This window comes from Camelus dromedarius, unplaced genomic scaffold (assembly GCF_036321535.1).
Source record: "Camelus dromedarius isolate mCamDro1 unplaced genomic scaffold, mCamDro1.pat HAP1_SCAFFOLD_29, whole genome shotgun sequence".
NCBI lineage: Eukaryota > Metazoa > Chordata > Mammalia > Artiodactyla > Camelidae > Camelus > Camelus dromedarius.
The window spans coordinates 356,338-379,736 of record NW_026989784.1 but is presented as its reverse complement, the minus strand read 5'-3'; the positions used below and the strand labels follow the sequence as shown (position 1 = coordinate 379,736).

Genomic DNA, 23,399 nt, shown 5'->3' with positions numbered 1-23,399 from the left:
ATGGAGGTGTCATGCTCCCTGATTTCAAACAATACTATGAAGCTACAGTAATCAAAACAGTGTGGCACTGGCACAAAAACAGACACACAGGTCAATGAAACAGAATTGAGAGCCCAGCAATGTAAACCCACACATATGTGGACAGCCACGTGCAAAAGAATGAAACAACTCAAAATGGATTAAAGATTTGAATGTAAAACCTGAAACCATGAAATTTTTAGAAGAAAACATGGGCAGTAACTTCACTGACATCAGTTTCTGTGGATCTGACTCCAAAGGTAAGGGAAATAAAAGCAAAAATACACAAATGGGACTGTATCAAACTAAAAATCTTCTGTACAGCAAAGGAAACTATCATCAAAACAAAAAGGCAATCTACTGAATGGAAGAATGTATCTACAAATTATATACTCGATAAGGGGTTATTATCCAAATATACAAAGAACTCACAACTCAACAACCAAAAAACAACTCAATTAAAAAAATGAGCAGAGGATCTGAACAGACATGTTTCCAAAGACATGTGCCAACAGGCACAAGAAAAGATGTTCAATATCACTAATTATTAGACGAATGGAAATCAAAACCATAATGAGATATCACCTCACACCTGTCAGAAAAGACAAGAAACAACAAATGTTGGAAAGGGTGTGGAGAAAAAGGAACCCTGAAAACTGGTGATTTGACTATAAACTGGTGTAGCCACTATGAAAAAAAAAGTATGGAGAGTCCTCAAAAAATTAAGAATGGAACTACCATATGACCCAGCTATTCCATTTCTGGGTATTTATCTGAAAAATACAGAAACACTAATTCATAAAGATATATGCACCCCTATGTTCATTACAGCATTACTTACAATGGCCATGATATGAAAACAACCTAAGTGTCCAACAATGGATGAATGGATACAGAAGATGTGATAAACACACACACACACACACACACACACACACACACTAGACTACTAGTCAGCCATAAAAAATGAAATTCTGCAGTATTTGCAATAACATGGATGGACCTTGGCGCATGATGGACTATGCTAAATGAAATAAGTCAGATGGAGAAAGACAAACACTACATGATTTCACTCATATGTGAAACCTAAAAAAAACAAACAAACTCAGATACAGAGAACAGATGAGTAGTTACAAGAGGTAAAGAAGGTTGGGAAAATAGGTAAAGAGGGTCAACTGTATGGTGATTGACAGCAACTAGACCTGGGGTGGTGACAACTTTGTAATAAACACATATGTCAAATTATAAAGCTGCACACCCAAGCTTATATAATAAAATCTTAAGTGGACTATCTTCAAAACAAAGAATAGGTTAACAAAATTGTAACAAACACACTCAACAAACCTGACAATTAAAAGTGCCAAGAGTGAAGGTTGTGGAGAAAATTTACAACACATGTGATATGATGTTGAATTTGTACAAGAGGTAAAAAGTACAAAATTTGCATATATTATGACTTCAATTATGTAAAGACATAAACAGAGTTCGAAAGGTCATAGGAGATTGAGGCATTTTACGCTAGGGTTATTTTTGTTGTTGTTACTATTTTTTCCCTATGTTATTGAAAGGATGAGATTTGTGTTAATGATTTTGTTAATCACCCACCTACCTCCTCCCAAAAATTTTTTATTAGCATGGTCATATTATTCTAATTTTCAGACTTTTTTAAATGTAAAAAAATTGGGGCTTGCAAAAAGATCTAGATGATTATATTTATCCAACACCTATCATTATTCCTTAGCGGCCTCCACCAAACAGATCAAAATTTGAAAATATAAGGAAAAAAGTTTATATCGTATGAGGAAAAAAATGTATATGGTATTCAAAGTATTTACTTCAACCAAATAAGAACAGGTGCCTGCTATATATTTGGCTACCCTAGGTTGTTGATAATATAAAAATACATTCCTACTACCAACAACTATAAGATCAACATAAAGTAGTATTAATATCTGCAAAAACTGCTTTCAAAGAATCACATGCAAGTTTTTGAAGAAAAAACAGTACTTCACAGGGGGGGAAGTTATCATTGTTTACTGTATGCAATACCTTGAAAGGAAGTATCACTATCATACAAGTTTTAACAACATGAAATTTCTTTGAAATGCATATTTGATCTATTTCAGTTGATCTAAACAATCAACTTGTGAAAATGATAACTGCACTGCTCTAATCCAAAGCAACCAATAACTAAGTCTTCTAATTGTGACTGAAAATCTGATAGCAAAGAAGACCAGAATCAAAACAAATGCCTAGTAGCATATAAAAAAACAACTATTTTATAGATGAAGAACAGAAGTTTTTCTAATATCTGGTGATATACTGAGTCAGAGCTTTCAAACTCAACATAATCTCCCCACCCCTACCACTATTTATGACTCTACTCCAGAGAAGATCAAGCAGGAAGAGAACAAGAATTTCACTGGAAAAATAACTCAGTTTCACAACCTAATTGCTACTGAAATAAAGAACCTCATCTTTAAATTCTACCTAGCTTCAAAGCACTAAAACTAACTAAAAGGATAACTAATCTTTGTACACAAAAGAGACATAGTAAACGCTTAATAAGCAAATAAACAACCCATAACACTCTGAAACTAGACTGGAAATAAGACAAACAGGCAAAAGCTGAGTTAATAATAGATTAATTGCCACACACACACACACACACACACAAAGGTGACTTGACTAAAAAATGAATTATTACTTTTAAAAAAATATTTGAAAAAAATTGTTATAGGCTACTAAACACACCTTATGCTTAGCAAAATTATTTCTGAAAATGGAAAGGATACAAGTATTAGAAATTAAATGACATATAACCTCAAAACCTTGGGGACTTAAAAGACATCTATTAGGATTTCTTATAAAATGTAACTTTCAGCACTGATTTTGTCACACTATTTCACCCTCAGCCCACCATAGAAACCAATTAGGAAAATTTTCACAAATTCAAAAAATGTGAAAAGCCACCTACTATATGCAGACCCTAAGAAGGGTGCTTTAAATACATTACCTGATCCTTGCACTAAAAACAATAATCGAAGATTTCTTAGGGCCCTCACTACCTCTTTACTACTATTAAGAGCTAAGACCTTACCACATTCAGATGAACTGAGAAGTATATTTGCAAATGATACTGTTTTTATGTCATGGAAAGCATTCCAGGGCTTCCCAGGGAGTTTTCATGCTCAATCTCTTAGCTTACTGTACACTATTCAGTGATCTCATTTACTCCTTTAATTTTAATAACCCCCAATGCAGACAAAAACAAAATGCTAAATCTAATCCAGATCTCTGCTGAACTTCAAATTCATATTTTCCTGTCCTGCTAAATATTTCTACCAGAGTGCCTTGGAAGCACCCCTAAGTCATTTTGTTCAAAACCAAATCCATTATCTTTTTCCACAAACCTTTTACCTGTCTGCATTCTCTATCTCAAATTACAAAAACATCACATACTCATCTTGCCTAAATCCAAAGCATTACCCTTAACTATTCTCTTCCTTAAATGTCACATCCAATCCCAAGTTAATTCAATCATCTACATTATCTGACATGCATCTCAAAAATGTTCTCCTAGAACAGTCTACCCAAGCAATAGAAATAGAAGAATAAACAAATGGGACCTAATTAAACTTACAAGCTTCTGCACAGCAAAGGAAATCATAAGTAAAACAAAAAGACAACCTATGGAATGGGAGAAAATTTTTGCAAATGAAACCGACAAAGGCTTGATCTCCAGAACATATAAGCAGCTCATACGAGTTAATAAGAAAAAAACAAACAACCCAATCCAAAAATGGGCAGAAGACCTAAACAAGCAATTCTCCAAGGAATAAATACAAATGATCAATAGGTACATGAAAAAATGCTCAATATAACTAATTATCAGAGAAATGCAAATCAAAACTACAATGAGGTATCACCTCACACCAGTCAGAATGGCCATCATTCAAAAATCCACAAATGACAAATGCTGGAGAGGCTGGTGGGAATGCAGTTTGGTACAGCCACTGTGGAAAACAGTATGGAGATTCCTCAAAAGACTAGGAATAGACTTACCATATGACCCAAGAATCCCGCTCCTGGGCATATATCCAGAAGGAACCCTATTTCAAAATGACACCTGCACCCCAATGTTCATAGTAGCACTATTTACAATAGCGAAGACATGGAAAGAGCCTAAATGTCCATCAACAGATGACTGGATAAAGAAGAAGTGGTATATTTATACAATGGAATACTATTCAGCCATAAAAACCGACAACATAACGCCATTTGCAGCAACATGGATGCTCCTGGAGAATTTCATTCTAAGTGAAGTAAGCCAGAAAGAGAAAGAAAAATACCATATGAGATCGCTTATATGTGGAACCTAAAAACAAACAAACAAATAAATCATAAATACAAAACAGAAACAGACTCATAGACATAGAATACAAACTTGTGGTTGCCAAGGGGGTGGGGGGTGGGAAGGGATAGACTGGGATTTCAAAATGTAGAATAGACAATCATCTACATTAATTTTGAATCTATCCTTCTCCATCTCCTTTGCCGTTAACTCAGTTCAAGGTGTCATCATCTCTCACCTAGACTATAAAAAAGACTTAATTTAGCACTCTATCTCTACACCACAATTCCAGTTACTTTCTAATTTATTTCCCAAAGCACCTCAAATGAATCATATCCAAAATCAAACCCACTTATCTCAATGTTCTACCATCCTAGGGAAAAAGTTCATTTCCTCCTATGTTCTCTAGCTGAGTTAATAACCCTCATTTATTGAAAACCTCAGCTAAAGTCTAACTAAACACAAATTGGTATCTGTACATCACTGTTCATAGAAGCATTATTGACAATAGCTAAAAAGGTGGAAACAACCCAAATGTCCACTGATAGATATGTGGATAAACAAAATGTGATATATACATACAATAGATTATTATTCAGCCTTTCAAAGGAAGGAAATTCTAATCATGCTACAACATGGACATACCTAGGAAGTATTAAGCTAAATGATATAAGCCAGACACAAAACGACCAATATATGTGACTCCACTAATATGAGGTCCTAGAATAATCAAATTCATAAAGACAAAAAATAAAATAGTGGTTGCCAGAGGCCAGGGGTAAGGGGAATAAGGAGTTATTGTTTAATAATACAGAATTTCAGTTTGGTAATGATTTTAAAAAATTCTGGAAATAGCTGTGATGGTTGCACAACAATATGAATGTACATAATGCCACTAAATTGTATGCTTTAAAATAAAAACGCTGAATTTTATGTTGCCACAATTTTTAAATTTTTTAAAAAATTTTAAACCTAACTGAATCTCAAGCTAGTGGTATAGCCACACAAAGAAAATAATTATTTCAAGTGTTTTAAGAACAGTGTTTTGACTATATAGCCTTAGTGAGCAATAGTATAAAGATAAACAGAATTGCTTTAAAAAAAAAAGTAAAATTCATATTCAGTAATCTTATTAACAATATTAACATTGTTATTTTAAAGCTATTTTATGTATATATTTATGAAAATTGTGTTAATGTTAAGAACCAAGATATTCAGTATAAAATTTAAAAATATAAACTCAAATAAGGAAAAAGCATTTTATAATCTTAAATTTGAACTCTTGTTTTGCTTTTCAAATCTATCAATATGTATATGTGTATATATAACCTAGTTCTAATCTTGAAAGCTTAAAAGCAATGAAAACAGAGAAGCAATGAGCACTCTAAATGTCCAGACAGTGCTATCTAAACAGCATTCTCCATTTAAAAGAGCCAGGACTCTTTGGAGAAATGGATTATTCCAACCTGGAGGAGAAATTTTATAAGATAAACCTGGGACATGTTGTTATGCCACAAAGCAAAGAGACTATCAAACACTGTTAGGATCCAGTCAAAATAACAAGTCACCTTCAAGGTACTTCCACTAGCCACAGCTGGGACAATCTGCACATCAAAAAAAATCACACTGACTTCAAATGACTGAAACCCACTAAATATATATAAATCCATGAATTCGTGAAATATGTTAAAAATCCATGAGTTCTCTTTTCTCGAAGAAAGAAAAAGTCAAAAGACAAATAAGCAAGCCTCACTGATCACTATTAGAGTAGTGTATCAACTCTTACTCTGAAAATTCATAATTAAAGGAAAAGAATTAAGCATTTATCCTGCCCATCCAGTATACACTGAAGTTCACAGCAACCAAATAGCCCCGAAAGATACTGAAAACTTCTTTACAGAAAAATGTCAGTTAATACAGAAAAATGTCAGTTAAAAATCTAGAAAATCAACAGTTTGCAACTGTCGATGAAATCAGTCTTTCCAACTTTGGTAACATCATACAACCTTTCCTTAGATAAGAAATATTTCTGTTCTTAAAACTATTATATCTTTTATTTATACTTCTCCTGTAACCCTTACTCATAATACAAGGAGGAAGAAAGTGCTGGTAGATTGTTATAGTAATGACCCTCAATGAACTGTGCCTATGTTTCAATGCCCTTGTAATTTTTATGTGTAATCCTCTCCCACATGGGCTCTGGGCTGGCCAGACTTGCCTTGGCTATTGACAGAGTAGCAAATGAGATAAAAGCAAAGATCTGAGAAGTGCTTGCACAATGGGATTTGCTCACTCCTTGCTGGAAACTCTTCTGCCACCATATAAGCCCATACTACCCTTGGACATATGTGGCTCAATGAATATAATCAGCAATCTGAGTGAAGCCACAGTAGACTATGATCCCAATCAAAACCACAGATATCTCCAGCTGTATGAGTAACTCCAAGAGAGACCAGCAGAAGAATCACTCAGCTTAGCCTAGCCCAAAATGCTGATCTACAGAATCTAAAGTAAACAAAATGGTAGTGATTTTAAACCAAAGCCAAAGTTTGGGGATGGTTTATCATGCAGCAACAGATACAATTAGATACAGTAGATATAATGTCATACCTTCTCCTCAAAAGAGAAAAGGAACCTTTTTGAGGGCAGGAGCCCGATACAGAGTGAGTATTCATCACAATTCCTAGTAAGGATACAATAAAAGTGTCCACCTGAGTTTAATTTACACACAATAGTTTTCAAACATTAAAAATAATTAATATAACTACTCCAAGATTTACATTATTCTACTTCCATTGTTTCTTTTTTAACTTTTTAAATTAAACCAGAGATTAGAAGACTAAATGACAACTGTCAATGTGGTTTTCAGGGTATTTGAGTAAAACCAAGTTTTTTTTTTTTAATCTTTGACAATACTCATTGGTAGAAAGGGTATTGGAAAACCATCACTCTCATACATTATTTGTGGGAGTGTAACTATATACAAAAAATGTACATACTCTCTGGCTCACTGCTAGGAAATTATGCAGCGGACAAATTCATTAAAGGGAGACCTATCTATGTGTACAGGCATGTTCACTGCAGTGTTGTTTATAATAGCAAGATTAGAAACAAATGAAATGTCCTTCAATAGGGAAATAATTAAATTTTGATAATCCATATAACGAAGTATAATGTAGTTATTAAAAATAAACAAATAATATAAGACACAATTCTGAAAATGCTAATACTGAAAGAGCTCCAAATTGTATTAAGTGGAAAAAAGAACTCAACTCATACGAAGAGTATTGTTATACTGTATAATGTTAATGGACATATGCATAAAAATTGTGGAAAAATACACAAGAAACCATCAGCAACGATTACTGGGGAAGGACCTTCTACTTTTCATATTATAGCTTGTGTACTCCTAATCCCTAACTCCTGTCAGCTTCAAACTTCATATAAAATTTGTCTCTTGTCCTTTCCTGCTTGCTCTCTCTTCAATCTTGAAAATAGCCACTAATATTCTTCATTCTAATCTCCATTATAACTCTAACACCTTTAAACTTGTCTCATAATTCATTTTTGCTAATTATTTTTTGTCCTGAGTTCCTTCTCATTTCTCCACTTTCTTCTTAAAACTCAATATATCCCAATCTATATCAAATCCTGATGTAGAAGGCTTACTCAGACTTTTCCATAAGATGACCTTGACCTACCATTATAACTCTACAGATGCTTTCCTATCCATCATAAAATCGTATACAATAGTAAGCTTCCCTAAAAATATACCACATGCAACCCTAACTCACTTATATCAGCTTTCAACTGAAAACAATTCCTATTTTTTTGAAATGTGAGCAATTCCACCTAACTTAGAGCCATCTACAACTTCAGTGAGTATGCAAATAGCCATCTATGTTATTAAAGTATTAATGCTGAATTAAGTACCATCCCTATTCAATTTGTCTTTTAAGTGGCTTCTAAAAGGCTATATCCCCCCTGTTGTACCTGATTCTAGCCCACTCCAAAATTTCTCAAGCACCACCACACAATGTACTTCTGCATCCTAAGTCTTTCCTGCCTAACCTACTGACACACTACACTATGCCAGAGAACGGGGCGAGAAGCATATACTTATCTAAATGCAATTGGCTCTCATTTTCAGCAGGGCCTGTCAAGTGTTCCAAAAACAAAAGTACATCTAAATCTAGGAATAGTGATTCAGAATATAGTGGTTGGAGTCACACAGACCTGAAATCAACTTCCAGTTTACCCACTTAGAAGCTTTATAAATTTATTTAACCTAAGACCCAAATTCCCATTTGTAAAATGAAACTGTTAATGTCAGCCTCACAGAATTGTTGTGAGGATTAAATGAAACAGTATGTGTAAACTGTTTTAGTCAGCGCCTGGCATTTGGTCGATATACTATAAATAGTAGATAAATGCATTATTATTAAGTGCACCTCTCTCAGAAAAGACCTAGATTCAAAATTCAAAACCTGGAAAACATCTCAGAAATCATGTTCTAAATGTAACACTTCATAGATGAAGAAATGAAGCCCTAGAAGGTATAACTGGCTTACCTGACATCACTATGCTATCTAATTAATGAGAGAGTTGCAATTAAAACTTAGGTTTCCCAAGTCCTAATTCAATATTCTCTCTGATATCTCAAATGTTTCTTGGCCATCTCTCTGATATCCATCAAGACACTTTATCTTTCTAATCTCAGCTTCTTCAATGACACATTACAGGGACAGAACAAGATCATGGTTCCTTCTGCCTCCAAAATTCATATTCCATGATTCATGTGGGCCCTAACCTGGCTAACTTAAAAGCATGCACACAGATATAAAGTCAAATATATTCCCAGTCTCTATATATGCTTAGCTTTTTTATGGATACTTTCAAAACTCAAACTTAGTTATTGGTTACTAATAGTTACATGAAGTAATTTACCTCTCAAAGCAGTTAAATCAGAAAAAAAAAGGCAGCCAAGTCACTGAGACTACACAAAACTAATTATAGACAAGCTACTAGTAACTAAATTGGGTTTATAGACATCATACAATGAACTTGATATTAAGTAAAAGAATAAAAGTTGTTAATATCTAACAATTTTTAAATATCAAACATATAATAAAATATCTAACACAGTTAGAATTGATCTACATATCTTAAGCAAGTTTAGAGTATAGGGTGTTTTGATTCAATAAATATGGATAGACAGGTGCAGAAATACATCAAAATAAGAATTCACAGTCTAGTTCTAAGAAGATGCCACTTTTCATTCTTCAAGTCTAAAAATCACTTGAAGGAACTGGGAAAGGTGCTAATGATAAAATTTCCTGAACAGACTATCTGTGGGCCATGTTCAAAATCCCAGAATGTGCTTGAAGACCTACCATGTAATACTCCAGTATCTTTAACAAAAATTCTAATCTACTGGCTATGGATTCTTCTTATAAAAGATATGTAAAACATCAGTTTCAAACAAAATTCATAAAATTAAAATCCATCCTGAATATTACCATCTTTTATGATACAATAATCCCTGAGAAAGACAATCCAAATAGCCGATGACTCGTAATTCAGGCTCCCAAGGAAACAGATTCTGAGACTAAAATCTGCAAGCAGAACGTTTATTGGGGAGTGCTCTCAAGAACACATGTGCAGGCACATGGGGAGCATGACTGGGCCAAGGGAGAAACTGAACAGTATTGATCAAATAACACAGTTGGAACGGCAGCCTCAGTTAGTCCGACTAAGAGTCATGAAGCTAGAATGACCCTTCATATTAGTCTCTAATCGAGGCAAGAGGATGAATCTTTGTATGCCCTACATTAACCAGTAATGAAGTATAGGCTGCTTCCAGGAAGGTGACATAAACTTTGGTGAGGCAGCCATGATTCCAAACAACTAAGAGAACATGTTTCCATCCTGAAGAGGGGAAATCTATCCACTACAACAAACGTAACTTACTTGCATTTGAGATAACCATAAAGTGCTTTATATTGGGGAAAGGGGGTGGGGGAGGGAACTCAGTAGAAAAAGAGATCTACTATCTTCTAGAGCCTACTATGTAGCAGGTGCTGTGACAGTCACTTTGCATGAGCTATCAAATTTTACCACTGAATCCTTGCTTTCTTCTCAGCAAAGATGCTAGGAAACAGGATAAAAGAGATCAGGATTTGTTAAGTAACACCTAAAATGCTACTCTGGGGTTGCAAATGATCTGCAGACTCAAAATCCTGGTACTTATAATTTTCAACTAATATTTTCCACTCTGAAAAGCACTTTAGAAATCACCTAGATGGTACCCTCATTGGACAGACAAGGAAAGTAAAGCCAAAAGAAGTTCATGATTTGCCTAAGATGACATTGATAGCAGAATTCAGAACTTGAACTCAAGTTTTTTGATTCCAAATTCAGTGATTTCTCTACTTGCTCTGGTGCCTTTATACTCAAAAATTTAACAAAACCAGAATAACCCTAGGCATGAATCTTACTGTAAAGCTCAGAATATCTTCTCCTAGATCATTTGTACTTTGAAAATCATGCACACTAGAAACCTGAGTTTTAGACTCACAGACCTAGAAAACAAACTGTGGTTACCAGTGGGGGAAGGAGCAGGGATAGATAAGGAGTTTGGAATTAATAAATATACATTACAATACATAAAATAAACAAGAACCTACTGTATAGCACAGAGAACTATATTCAATTTCTTATAATGAGCTGTAGTGGAAAAGAATCTAGAAAAAAATATATGTATGTACATGTATAACTGAATCACTTTGCTATACATCTGAAACTAACATTGTAAATCAACTACACTTCAATAAAAAAAAAAGAATTAAAAAAAAAAACCTTAGTTTTATACTAAAGAAATGTCTATGTGTAGTCTGCTAAATGAAATATGTCTTTCTGTTAACAATAATAATAGCTAACATACAAACTCTATGACAGGTACAACATCAAGATCTTTATATACATTATATTATTTAATCAAAGAATTAAACAATTCTTTGAATAAAGTCAAAGGGATTGTTTCCATTTAGCCAAGGGGGAAAACTAAGGTTAAAGTTGTTAAGCTAAGATTAACATAAACTGTTAGCTAAGATTACAGATATAATAATGCACAGAGCTGGGATTCTACTTGATTCCAAAGTGTTAAACTACCCCCTATGCTACAAGCCCTATGTTTCTTCTCAATTTTCCTGTTCTGAACTTTTCAGATTTCCATGATGTACATGATTTATTTTCATAACCAGAAATATATTCTTTTATTATTTTTAAATATTTATCATTGCTTAAAATATTTAGAAGTTGAAAACAGATACAATAAAGTTATATCAGAAAAATGTCTTGCCAAACAAAATAAATCCATACTTCCTTATCAGAGATCTAACTTATATGATTTACCTCTTAATCCATTCCTTACTACAGTCTATTTTGGCATAGAACTATATAAAGACAGGAATTCTTAAAACATTTTCCAAGTATTATTTAGATAATTAGCTAATAAAGTCCAAATAAAGTATCACTGAGACTTTGGAAAAACTTTTTTACTTACGTAAAACTTAGCCATAGCATGATATTAAAAATTGAGATGAAGAAAATGTGGTTTTTATTCAATTTCAGCTACCGCTATGGCCCATGGAACACTTAACCAGATATCTATGTAACTAAGTTATTCATGTTATTGTATGAAATATGTCAATCAATCATAGTGCATGCAATGGCCATGGATCCATCCTAAAGTAAGATACCCTACCATAGCCCATGTTGAGACCCCTCATCCAAAACAGCCAGGTTGTATGACCCTATGTCTATCGACAACTGACCATATGTGATCACCTGGACCCAAAAGTAGCCATTTACAAGCTAGCTAGCAACCAATAAAATGGTTCAGTAGCAAAACAAACCCCAATGTGAAGAATGAACTACTGCTGAGCTCCATGCTTAGGCCTCTGAATTGCAAACTATGAAAAGAAGTGACTAACTAGCCACACAAACTGGTACTAAATAGAAACACAGTGCAGTCATGAGGTAAAGTAAGAGTACAGGAGGGGCTTGAGCAAATCAAAATTATAACCCAGCAGAACTTTCAAAAGACTATAGACTCTGAGCATGCAGAAGGTATGAAGAAAACACTACAGTGTAAGAAAATTAGCTAGAATCAAGTGAACCTAATCAGAGCTATTATCACTATTTCAGAGCCACCGTAAAGCTTATTTCTAGAAGAATGATCTGTAAAAGATGTCTTTCATGTATCACAATTCCTAAAAGAAGGAATCCTAAGTATCAAATGACCCCACTCCACTCCCAATCTCAGTTGATCAAACCAGCAGTGGACATATGACCCAGAGAAAACAACTTTTTTATTGGCCAACCGGAGACCTACACATGATCTAAAAAGAAAAGATGAGGAGGGCATTTCAGATTCTTCTCTTGGGATTTGGGAATTGAGACACTGGGCCAGCAGACTATGCAAAGCTAAGGTGAAAAGCAAGTAGAATCATGTGGTCAGATGGCCATTTGGGGTCTTGGGCACACTGAGTAAGCAGCAGTGAGGAGGATGGACACGGAGATGCAAAGACAAAAGGCCAGTGGTCTATGAGACTGTAGAGACAAAGAGTGCCACCTCTGTCCCTGACACCATTCTAGGTCCTACTGTCCAGAGACTCAACTGTACAGCAGTTCTTGTTCTTAGATCACTTTGAAACCTTACAATAAATCCTTTCAACTTAAACTGATTAAATGAAGTTTATAATCCTTAAAAATAAAAAGCATTTGTTAGATGCTGTCCAAGGATGACAGATTACATTTATATATTAAATATTTTAGTTTTCTCTTCTCCATATATCTTGGAAGAATAATAGTGTGTGCTCCCTGTTTCTATTTCCTTACTTCCCAGCCAACCATTTTTCCCTATGACTCTCCTGAAACCAAACTAGACATGCCCAAACTGTTCCATTCAGTGGACTTCTTAGTCCTTATTTGACTTGACCTTTCAACATTCACACATATCTAATACTTGACTCCACCTGTCTCCTGAGTGCTGGACCTATATTTCCACCTGCCTGGTGAACACTCCATAGGGATGTCCACACCTCTAGTTCACGCTCATTTTCCTCCCCAAACCTGTTCTTCCTCCTCTTCTATTCTTTACCTTGGTCCATTCCACCAAAACTATTCACAAGTCAACAAGTCCTATTAATTCTCTCTCTTAATTTCTTGAAAATCAATCTGTTCTTTCCCTATCCCCAAAGCTGCTGCCTGAATTCAAGTCTTCATCATCCCTTGGACTGACAACCAGAGATCCAGAAATTCTGATTCAATGAAGGTACCTGAGAACATTTTTTGGGGGGATTCCAAAGGATTCTAATACATAACTATTGCTTTCTGTTGTTGGTCTCTTCCTTTATGGAGCCATCCTCTTTACACAGCCACCAAGCAGTCAACATATAGTACTGAAAATACAATACACTAATGGAGAAAGAAAGAAAGAAAACAAAGAAACCAAGAAAGAAAACAAAAATTCCCACCCTAAAGGAGCTCAAACTAGTAAGGAAGAAGTCAGGTAAACAAATCACAAAAACAATGTAATAAATTTTGCAGAACTCTGTAATGTAACAGCTACTGCATACTAAGTGTTTACTGAATGCTGGAACTGTGGTGAGTGATCTGTGAACATTATTTCATTCAATCCTTCCCCAATACTGTAAGGTACATATTACACTCAATTTACAGATAAAGCAACTGCGTCTCAGAGAGCTTGAAATTTTGCACAAGATCTCACCTTCATGAGTGGAAGAGCCCAGGGCTTAAATGACGGTCTAATTTCAAAAGCCCATTCTCTTAATTAGTCTGGGGTGCTTTGGGAGAAGGGAAAAAAAGCAAGCAAATAACTCCTAGTATCACCTAAACTGAGCAACGTGGACAACTGATGGTAGGGTACTCTGAGCAGAATAAAGAGTTCTATAGAGATGAGGGGATGAGAGAACAGGAAAGTTGTGCGACACACAATTAGTGAAGACGGCAAGGTCAGTGCACGTAGAGAGGTAGTTGGAGACGAGCCTGTAAAGTGTAAAGGAACCAGAGCAGTATGGGCCTTGCATGGGTCATCGGTAAAGAGTCTGGACATCTTCTGTGGGCACGGAGTAGTCACCAATAGATTTTACTCAGAAAACTGATTCACCTGATTTGCTTTTTATAAGGATTACCTAGGAAAAATATTTTAAAGGGTTTTCCTTATTACAAATTAGATCATTTGGAAACTTTCCATGGCTCCATATTATCTATTGTATAAAGTCCAAAATTCTGTCCAATCTCATCTCACAACTGTCCCCATCCACATGCAGAAATACCCACAAATTCCCATATGCTGTGCTAGGCTGCTCTGTGCTTTGGCATCTGCCTGGTCCTTATCTCTAAAAATGCCTTCTCTCCCTTGCTCCACCTTGCCTGAGTCCCTCTGGCTTCTGCAAACCTTCAACAATCTCCATTCCCTGTCTCCCCACCTTTCACCACGGAATTAGTTGCTTTTTCTTTGTGTTCACACTCTTCCTCTGTGTATCTATTAACACTTATCACATTGCTTTGTAATTATTTATGTCTTCCCCATTAAAACTCAAAAGTTCTTTTTAATCTCCCAGCCCAGCATAGTAATTAGCACAGAATAAATGTTCAACAGTATAATGAATGACTAACTTCACATACACACATAAACATGAATTTTTAAAAAATAAATGATAATAACAAGGGAGTGATAAGAAAGCTGTTCCCTGAAGAAATCTGGAATATGTAATAACAAAAAATCAACATTAGTGACAGCTAACATTTATAGAAAACTTACTATGTGCCAGTTACTATTTGAAGATCTTCACATGTATTAATTCATTTAATTCTCACAACTCTATGAGAAGGATACTATTGTTATTACCATTTTAAGAGAAACTGAGAAGTAACTTGCCCGGAGCTACCCTGCTAGTAAGTGAGTACAGATGCCACCCCAAGCAGTCTGGCTCCAGAGTTCAGGTTCTTAACCACTAATTATACTATCCCTTTAGCTCAAGTGAAAGACCATCAGTATATGAAAACAGTTCTAGCCCTAGTTCTTTTATATCTTAATCTCTTTTTCACTCTTAACACACTAAAGATAAATTCTACACAGTGAGAAAAAAAATTCCACTTTTTATAGTTTCGTATTTTTTTTAATTGAAGTATAGTCGGGTTGCAATGCTGTGTTAATTTCTGGTGTACAGCACGGTGATTCAGTTATATATATCTTTTCTTTCCTATCTTATTCTTTTTCATCATAGGCTGTTACAAGGTATTGGATATAGTTCCCTGTGCCATACAATAGAACCTTGCTGTTTATCTATTTTATGTATGTGTAGTAGTTAGTATCTGCAAAAATAAATAAGTAATAATTTCATCAAATAATTATGTAACTAATCTGGGACACCTTCCCTAATATCTTACTTTAGATCAAGGCCCTCTTGCTGTAAGCTTTTGGGGGTCCCTGTGCTTTTCCTTCCTAACACTCACCCGAGGATGTGACCATATACTTAATGTGATTCTTTTAAAAGTTCCTCTGTCCTCCCCTGGATATGAAGCTCCATGGGGTTCAGGTCTGTTTTACTCATCAGTGCATCCACAGCACAGAGTAGGCCCAAAATAGATGTATGAGAAGTAGATATTTTTCAAACGGTCTTCCCTATTCATCACTTTTTTTCCTGCTCACATTGACATCAACCTTATGCAAGTCATAATTACTTAGTGCCTAAAATATTAAAATCAATCTCATCTGATCTCTGCTTATACCCTCCTATGGTTTTAATATATCACATGCAACACCAATAAATTAATCTTCCTAAAACCTTCAATACTCATTCAATAAATATTACCTCCTATTGTGTGCCTGAAGGAAACCAGAATATGTCACCCCAAAATATGCCACTTTGGCATACTGATTATTTTTAATTAAAGGCATTTAAGAAAGAGCAGGTGCAAGAACACTCTGACCCTCATTTCTTCCTGAAGGCAGGAGATAAAACTCCCATGTGAAAGTCACTCTAACTGTACCAGGAGGAAAGACGTTCTCATCACTAGGGGCAGAGGATGTGGGGGCTGAGAAATCTGTACAAACAAACCTTGTTAAACTAACACTTATCTTCCTAGTTAATTCTTCACCATTTAGTTTCTCAACCCAAAACCCTTTGTCTTGTCAGTTCTTCACAAATCTTGTTTCTTTGTCTAAAAGGTGTAAGTGTTTCCTGCTCTGGTCACGTCTTCAGGTCTTCATTCTCATGTGAAGGCTCCCATGTACATGTAAAAATTTAATGAAATGTGTATGCTTTTTCTCCTGTTAATCTGCCTTAGATGAGTCTGATTATTAGGCCCAGCCAGAGACCCAAAAAGGGTAGAGGAGAATTGTTCCTCTCCTACATACCAATTTCACTGCTTAATAAATAAATCCTTTTAATTTCCTAATGCCTATAGGATGAAGTTCAAAATGTCAGACTTGTCTCCTGAAAAAAATAAATAAGAAAGCCACCCCAGACCTTAGTCTTTAATGCTATTCCCCATTAAAAGGAACAGGGTTCCTCAGAGAAACAGCTAATTTCAGGGCTGGGAAAGGGTAGATAATGGATAAGCTTGGAATACCTAGAAATTTACACCAGAAAGTAAGGAACAATTCAAAAAACTGTCAGAGGCACATCAAAGAACACAGGAGCCACCTGAAGGGGCTCCCACTGTTCACATTTGGGACAATTTGAGCACCAAAATAATTAAGTACAGTGATGAGTTATGAACCACTTTTTAAAAATGAAATTATGAGTCCATACCAACAGGAAGGAAAGAGGAAAGGAAGGTAGGTAGGTAGGTGTAGGAAGGGAGGGAGGGAGGGAGGGAGACAGAGGAGGCAGGGGAGGCCAAGGACCAATTGGTAAATACATAAGGAGTGCTGGAGTGGGAAAATCATCAGTTTGCAGTCACTATAATAAAAATTAGATCTAGCAAGAATCAACAATGAATGGTAAATATAGGGAAAATTCTTGATAAAGAGCAAGATATTTTCATGTTCTCATAAGTATCTGCCTATTAACTGCAAAGGAAGAAAAATAATCATTATCATACTGTCAAAAAACTGGGCTACACCTTGATCTTTGACAAGGTAATCAATATTAACATCACCTATGAAGGACCAAAAGACTTCATGGACCTCCAGGTGTCATAACCAGAGAAGGACACAACTTCTTGGCCAACTTCTGATCAAGAATGCATAATCTCAACCTAATCAGAAGAAAATGTCAGACAAACACAACATGAGGAACACTGCAGGAAAAAAAAAAAAAGCAGGACAGTATCTGTATTCTTCAAAAATGTCATAAATTACCAAGAAATACTGTGGAAATTTTCCAGACTAAAAGAAGCTAAAGCAACAGAACAACTACATTAACCCAAATTGGACCCTATACTGGTGAGGGGGAAATGCTACAAAGACATCAGATCAATTGAAAAAAAATGCAATTATGAATAGTAAACTGAATCAACATAACTTCATGAAGTTGACAACTATACTGTGTCTATGTAACAGAATATCCCTACTCTTCATTGAAGCATTCAGAGGTAAAGAACCATAACTGATCCTTAACTGATTCAGGGGAAAAAGAAAATTACACACAGAGAGAGAGAAAATAGGAGAGAAAAGGATAGAAGAGAAGAAAGTGGGCAAATAATAAAGTAAATAGGATAAAATAGTAACAATAAGTAAATCTAGATAGAGTATACAGCTGTTTCTTGTATTATTCTTGTAACTTATTGTAAGTTTGAAATTAGTTCCAAATAAAAAGCTAAAAATTATATAATACATGTATTCAAGCAGACCTGCACTGTCCAATACAGTAGCCACTACCTACAAGAGGTTATTGAACAGTTCAAATACAGTTAGTCCAAAGTCAGGTGTGCTGTTAGTACAAAATACAAACCAGATTTCAAAGACGTAATACGATTTAAAAAAAAACTCATTAATAATTTTTAAGACAACTCACTATATCACTTTTATATTGATTGTATGTTGAAATATTTTAGATATATTGGGTCAAATGAAATACATTTCAAAAATTAATTTCACTTTTTATTTTTTTAAATGTGGCTACTAGAAGCTTTAAATTACATATGTGACTCGTTTGCATTGGACAGGGCTGAGCTAGACAATCAAGAATCTCCACAATAAGGTGTCAAGACTATCTTTGAAAGTTTCTCTCAATTTCTTTCTGCTCTAAACAGACCTCTATCTCTAAGTCACTTGGTTTTAAGCTACTTACAGATACTGTATTTTATTCACTGTGGTATCTCCAGTATCCATGGAACACATATCCAGTGTTATAAACATCTGTTTATTGAAAAGCAATATGCAAAGGAAGGAAGGAGAGCAGGAAGAATGAACTCATTCCCATCTCTGAGTTTTGGTTTATACTGTAACTCTTTCCTAGAATCAAAGTAATTCTCTTCCTCTTCTAATCACATTCTTCAAATCTCATGCCCATTTTCATCAAGGAGACTCCCCACTCACACAAATTCATTCTGATCATTCCTCCTCTGTACTACTACAGCCTTCGCTGTCTGTATCATTTACTTTGGCACTAACTTATGTAAGTTCCCTGAGGGAGAAGTTAGGTCCCATATTTTCCAGGGTGAGTGGCATAGTGCTAACCAAATCAGTTGAGTAGTGAAAGAAAGGGTAACAAGGTGCCAGAAACAGGGAAATGGTTTGACAGTAGTAGTCTCAGTTTTGACTACTACTACTACAATATACTGTGTTGCCTTAGATAAATCACTTAATCTCTCAGTTCCTACTTCCTCATTTTTAAAATCAGAGAGAGAGACCTGTTAACCAAAAGAGAAATGTTCTATTTTCACAATTCTAAAATTAAATCCATCTTTTTCTTTAACATTATTGACATACACTAGTAAAAGGCAATCTAATACACTAATGTTAAATCACAGTAAGATCCTTAAGAAAGAAACAGCAATAAAGTTTATAAACTGCCTAAAGTACTAAATGCTGATAGTCTTTCCAACCATGAAGCACTTTAAATTCACATTTCTCTTCAAGGCCTATTAAGCAAAATAGTCAATACATACCTCAATTTTTTTTTTTCACTCAAGCCTCAAAGAAACACCTTTTAGTAGCTAATGGGAAAAAAAGAAAAACCAGAAACTAAATTTTCTATACAGTACCCTGGGACCTTATTGGTGATGTTCAAAGACTGTTATAATTGATTCTAAGCACATCATCTGTCTCTTCTTTCAAAAATGCTATTTAAAGGACACTATTGAGAAGAAAATTATAGCAGTTAAAATGAAAAGGCCACATAAAAACAGAATATTAAAGGTATGCGACTTAATTTCAAAGCATGGAGACCATTTCAGATAAACCTGTAAATCAGCAGTTTTAGTTTTAATCTTATATCTTATTATCTCTGCTGAGAAGTAAGATTATCAGGGTGGGGTAAAATAAAATGGTTGCCATGTTACATAATTCAAAGATTCAAGTTATCTTTGTTAGTAAATACCACCTGTGGAGTTAACACTAGTTAATTCCATTTACAAGATTTCTTCAAGGCTTTATCCAAATGCTGAGAGTTAACACTGACCCACCTGTAAGGCAAAAGCGGAACGCCTGCCAAGGGACTCTAGGTTGTCTCAGGAACTGGTCTGAGCTACCTCTGCAGCCTCATTTCCCATTAATTTCTGCACATCATTTCACCTTCTATACTTAATTGTTCACATTCCTCTTTACATTACCTCCCCCTTTTCTAACTTATTGCCCTGGCATTTGCAGTTTCCTCTGACTGACAGGCCCTCCCTTCTTTTGAGTTGCAAATATAACCTCCTCCCTGAAGTTTTCCTGATTGCCCCAAAACCCTCCCAGACACTATTCATTCCTGTATTACAAAGCACTGTCATTACTTTTAAATGTTCACTTCACCAACCAGCTGTGAATACTAAAGGGAGGGCCCAGATAGTATTTAACCTCAACTCCTAGCAGGTGCCTTGCATTTACTGATCCTTAATATAAGGACACTAAAAAAAGAAAGTTAAGTAATTAACTATGAGAAACAGCTGAAACTTTCCCATAAAGGCGTATATAAATTTAACACATTGGTTCTCAACCAGGGCAATTCTGCTACTAGGTGACAGCTGGTAAAGTGTTTAGATTTTTTTTTTGGTTGTCACAATAGGAGGGTGGAGATTTTGGGGGTGCTACTGGCATCTACTGAATAGAAGACAGGGATGCTGCTAAACAACTTACAATGCAAAGGACAGCCCCCTACAACAAAGAACTATCCAGTCACAAATGTCAATAGCGCCTTGATTAAGAAACTCAGTTGTCAAGTGGGGGCGGGGCACGTGTAGCTCAGTGGTAGAGCGCGCGCTTAGCATGCACGAGGTTGTGGGTTCAATCCCCAATACATTCATTAAATAAATAAATAAACCTAATTACCACCCCCGCAAAAAGTAGGTAAATAAAAAAATCTTAAAAAAAAACTCAGTTGTCAACTCACTTATTCATATATGATGATTCCTTTTCACATCTCAGCAATGACCAGCATGAATTCCAATTTTGTAGTTTCAACTGAAACTTCGGTAGCTGTTACTGTGTATGCCCCAACACTAAAAGTTATCTTTAATCATCGTGATGCTTAACAACATTAAACCAAGAGCACTGGAAAGCATCTTTCTGAAGGCTAATCTATAACTACTGGAAGCTACTCCTAAGTCAGAAAACACTTTGTTTTATGTATACACTTTAAAGCAAACCACAAGCAAACTAATTTTCAGCTGTGAACTGTGTGAAAGAAACACAATCTGAGGCATGAGGTAATTAATCAGCTCCTTTAGGTCTGATAAAAGAAAAATCTCTTAAGTACTGCAAGTAAATCATGCACAGATGTCTACTGTTGAACACAGGAACTGATGGCCACAGTAAAGGGTATGCATGACTTTACTGCTGCCAAAATCACCATTTATCGAGGTTTCAAAAACCTCTGACAAAACACTGTAAAAAAATAAATCATCAAATGTCAATACAGGGTAGCAGATTCAGAAGTTAACTATTTTTCCCCTTGATAGATGACCAAGTTTCACATGACGAACATTTCACGAAGCTATGCAGGCGCAAGGACACTCCCTTTCTATATAGTGGATGACTCAACTCTCTTTGGTACATTCTTTGACTGAATACTACAAAATCACTAATTCCTTCTGTCCTTTGAACTACTTATCCTACTCCCTCAGTAACCAATTATTAGGTTGGCCGCCAACTTTTCAAACATTTCTATTTTGTTGCACCCTATCAGTATCAAAAATAAGTTGGGGGGGCGATCCAAAACAAAAACTTGCGTACAGTAACTCTTACAAGGATTTTGTTATTCTAGGAACTGATTCCTAAACAGTACACCTACAGCTTTCCAATGCTCTAATCTTTACGTCTTAAGGTTTTTCCAGGTTTCAAACAGATAGCACTGGCAGAAAGTAAAGGAGTAAGTGTATGCCGCTAGACAAAGCTTACAGCGGATTTATTCTTGGATGGCTCAAAAAACATACTGGGCTGGGAGGGGGAAACGCACTTTCAATCGGGGAAAAAAAGTTTCCAACAGTAATACCTTCCTTTGCAGCTAACTTTGCCAGTAAGTGTCCGTACCACGATTGGACCGACGCTAGGCCGGGTTTCACCACATTACCCTGCAGGGTTGTCTAGACGAGAAAACCAAGCCGTGTGTGGCAGGTGTGTGTCGTGTAAAGTTGGGGGGCAAGCTGGGCGGGGAGGCTGGGGAAAGAGCCCAGCTAGCCTCCCGCGATCTCCCACGGGGCGTTCTCCAGACCGGAGGGCGGCTGGTCGGTCAGTCCCCAGGGCACTAACTCCATTTTCACCGCCGTTCCAGGATCTAGAAGGAACGCGCTGGCTCCACCCTCCCGCCCCGCCGCCCGCTCTCACTGACAGCCCGCGAGGGAGCGGGTCCCGGGCCTGGACGCGCAGGGCGGCGGGGAACCGGGCGCCGGCCCCGGCCCCGGCCTGCCCCCCTCGCCGCCGCAGCCGCCGCCGCCGCCGCCGCCGCCGCCCCACCGGCCCGCCCGCCCCTGCCCCCGCCCCCGCGGCCCGGCCCCGGAGCAGACGACCGAGGCCTAATCGCCACCTGGGCTGCGGGGCCTAGAGAAAGGAAATGCGCTGAGGAGGGGGCGTCCGCGCCACCACCTCGGCTCCTCAGCGCGGCGGCGCGGCGGCTTCTTCGGCCTCTGGGCTCGGGCTCTCCCGCTCACGTGCTCCTGGAAAGACGGTTTCACTCTCTTACCCTCTGTAAAATCCTCCTTAACATGGTTTAAACACCACCCGGTGCCGCCGCGGTGACTCTCCGGACCCCCCGCGGGGCCACCCACTACTTGCGGGTGCGCGGGCGGGAGGGACTGAGCCAGAAGGGGCCCGGGGAGGAGGTCGCTCAGGCGGCCCAGACTTCCCCACAGGCGGCGAGAGGGAGAGCGCGCGAACGAGCGACGAGATAGCCAGCGAGCGCCCGCCCGCCGGGCCGCCCCTGTAACTGACAGCTGGGCGGACCCGCCCGCCTCCGCCGCCCCGCCCCCTAGGCCTGTCCATCCGCGGTGGGCGGGGCTGCAAGGGGCCTGGCCCGCGCCTGTAGCCAATCGGAAGCGGCGGCGGCGTGGGCGGTTGCGTGACGGACAGGCGGCGGGACGCTGGCCCCGCCGCTCCTTCCGGCGGGCTGGGGAACGCCGCGGCCGCCGGGCGCACGCCTGCGCTCCGTCAGAGGACGCGACCGCGCGCAGACCGCGTACCCGAAAGGGGGGCTTGGGGGACCCTGACCGCGACGGAAAGAGGGTCTCGGGGCGGGTACCTGCGACGGCACCTCACATTGCTCTGTAAAATTTGTCAATGTGATCCTGGCCTTGACTGTTCGGACTACACCATCATTTCTGCTGGAAGCGCTTAGCCCCTGGGTGGAAGGAA

The 23,399-nt window shown here is 37.4% G+C and overlaps 1 pseudogene; it reads right to left on the bottom strand.

The window, feature by feature from the left end:
- LOC135320647 (early endosome antigen 1-like) overlaps positions 1 to 22,929 on the bottom strand; it is a 64,266-nt pseudogene extending 41,337 nt beyond the window's left edge.
- Positions 22,930 to 23,399: the final 470 nt, after the last annotated feature.